This window comes from Scyliorhinus torazame, chromosome 4 (assembly GCF_047496885.1).
Source record: "Scyliorhinus torazame isolate Kashiwa2021f chromosome 4, sScyTor2.1, whole genome shotgun sequence".
Taxonomy (NCBI): Eukaryota; Metazoa; Chordata; class Chondrichthyes; order Carcharhiniformes; family Scyliorhinidae; genus Scyliorhinus; species Scyliorhinus torazame.
In genome coordinates, this window is record NC_092710.1 from 127,356,370 (window position 1) to 127,359,263 (window position 2,894).

At 43.5% G+C, this 2,894-nt stretch overlaps 1 pseudogene; it reads right to left on the bottom strand.

The window, feature by feature from the left end:
* Positions 1–1,229: 1,229 nt before the first annotated feature.
* On the bottom strand, positions 1,230–2,190 carry LOC140411433 (nucleosome assembly protein 1-like 1 pseudogene; annotated as a pseudogene).
* Positions 2,191–2,894: the final 704 nt, after the last annotated feature.

Sequence of the window (2,894 nt, forward strand, 5' to 3'; positions counted from 1 at the left end):
AGATTTAATAAGGCAGATACCAATCACCGTCAAGTAATCTTCGAGCTCTGTTGATGTAAATCGAATCCCATTATCACTCACAAGCTGCACTGGCCTTTTGAACATTGTGAATACCTCATCTAATCTCTCAATTATATGTTCAGTTGTTGTGGATTATGACTTCTGGACATTTTGACATTCCAAGTGCGTCGAACATCACTTGGAACATATGCCCCTCAATTGGATCAGCATAATCAATTTGAATTCTCTGCCAACCCCATAAATGGATCTCAGCCATCTTCTTTGGTTCTTTATGGAAACTTTAATAAAGCTTGGAGAGTCCAATATATGTAAAAGTAAACACCATTTTTACAACCATTATGTACATAAGTACCGGTAGAACCTTACTGGGTATTCTCTCGCTCCTTAAAAGCAAATTACTGCGGATGCTGGAATCTGAAACGAAAGAGAAAATGCTGTAAAATCTCAGCAGGTCTGGCAGCATCTGTAGGGAGAGAAAAGAGCTAACATTTCGAGTACAGATGACTCATTGTCAAAGCTTTGACAAAGAATCATCGGATTCAAAACGTGAGCTCTTTTCTCTCTCTACAGATGCTACCAGACCTGCTGAGATTTTCCAGCATTTTCTTTTTCATTCTCTCGCTCCTGTCGGTCGGTTCCAGACTGGCCGATCTTTTATAAAAGTACAGGTAAGCCACCCTGCCCCTAAGCAGGGGAGCTCGTACTCCTCAAGGAGCATGGGGGAAATAATCAGCCCCACACCGTATGTCCCGCGCTGGTAATTACATTCCTCCCCACAAAACTCCGATGGCCCCCTTGAAGGACGATGATGATGAGAAGATGACGAAGTTGCAAAATTTGATGCTGAAGAAGAAGTAACCAGTGCAGCACTCGCAGCAGTCAGATGATATTTGGGCTCTAGCAGGTTGCCGTCAAGCGAATGAGTTGGATCGGCCGGTGTGTACCTTGCCAGTAGGAATGTCTTGAAGATCATCTGCCGAGGGCGGCGGTGTTACATTCATCGTTTGGTGGAGAACTGCACGAAGATGTTTTCATCTGTTCTTCCTGCAAGTGTTTTGATGGACTAGCCTCGGGTACTTGGGAATCCATTGCAGGAATCATGCCGTGGGCATAGGATAATTCCTCGGACTTCTCTGGATTCACTTTCTCCAAAATGGGGATTATTTCTTCAGTGACCAGTTAGCTGTTCGCAGTTGATTTGCTCTTAGCTAACTTGTCTGTTGTTGCAACCTCACTTTCAGCCTCTGCATATACTCCATCTTCGAACTTTCACACTCCTGCGCAGATTGGATGCTACTTGTTATCACCTCATCACTAACGCCAAATAAACTAAATAAACATTCATAGTCTTCCTCTTCTGGCTCATCATCTGATTCTTCACTTTCCTCATCGTAATCATCATCATAATCATTATCATCGTAATCATCTGTAATAGCTTCTCCGGTGAAGTATAGAACTGCTCATGGAATTATGTGTTCATGCAAGAAGTGGCCAATTTCAAAGTCAGCAGCGAGTCTTGCCACAGAACCTCCATCCAGTTCCCCATCCTCTGGTACTGCAGGAGGACTAAATAAATTGAAGAAGGAGTCATTTGGTACAATTTTCATAACTGCTCTACCAGTGCTCTGACCCTCCTACTTCTGCTTCGTTTTAATGGTCTTCATTGTGATGCTTTTTCTTTTCTTCCAGTCGATGTGGCACCCTGTGAATCCTATAATTTCTGGTCCATCAAAGAAGAAAACGTCTGACTCATCAGGCTGTGGCTCCATCTGGTATGTTTTTGTCACTGCTTCATTTGTCAAATACCCATTTGGCTCAAACTTCAACTCCAGAGTAAAACTCATTGGCTGTCCAGGTTCTGAAAATTTCACCTTTAAGTCTTGTAAATGCTTTAAGAAAGGCTCATCCTGCCCCTGCATCATGTCATTGAACAAATCCACATTTTTGAAGACTGTCAGCCAGAGTTCTGGAATTCCTTTTGGCTCCTCCTTTACTTCACCTTTATTCTCTTCCTCCACCTTTTTCTATCAGTTCATCTGATAACTCCTCCAGATCCCCTCATTGCCATTTGCAGTCATCCTCTGTCGTAGCGCTGTCTGGAATGTACAGCTGCTCAACTAGTTCTAATGCCTCACACACATCCGCTCCTATGATGGACTCTCGTTGCATATCCACAATGGTAAATGGTATGGTATGAACTCTGTTGTGTACTCATGCTTCAAGCTCACATGCGCCTAATGCCACAAGCTCATTTGCACTGTAGCTTTTCAGTGGTTTTGTTTGATTGATGACTTTCGGATTCACTTGCAGCCCCTTCAAATCTAACAAACTGATAAGATTAGCTGTCACTCCCGTGTCAAACTTGCATTTGATTAAGGCGCCATTCACCAGCAATGAAATTGTCCATCTGTCTTCCATGGTATTAGCATCACCATCATTATTGTCGCAACTGGTAAGTAAGACTTCTTCACTTTACCTATTCGGACTCATTGTCCTCAGTCAAAATCAGATCATTGAAAAACAGGTCTTCAATACACATCTCATCAATCACGTTGACTGATCCTGTTTGGTCCACTGCTGGACGTGAAAAACATTGCCTTGCAAAGTGATTTGTCCTGCCACACTTGGAACACACCTTCCCACATTGTGGGACATTGTCGTGACATTGTCATGGCAAATGTTGATGGCCGCATTGCTGGCATAAAATGGTGGTCCCGGTCGGTCGCTTAAAATGGCTGCCCGCACTGGGGCCACATTTCTTATTCAACTACGTCACAGTGCTTATGATGCTGGCATCGTCTTCCACATTGGCGCCAAAATGTTTCAGATTGAGAGCACTAATCTGCTGTGCAGCTAGCTCGCAGGCATGACAA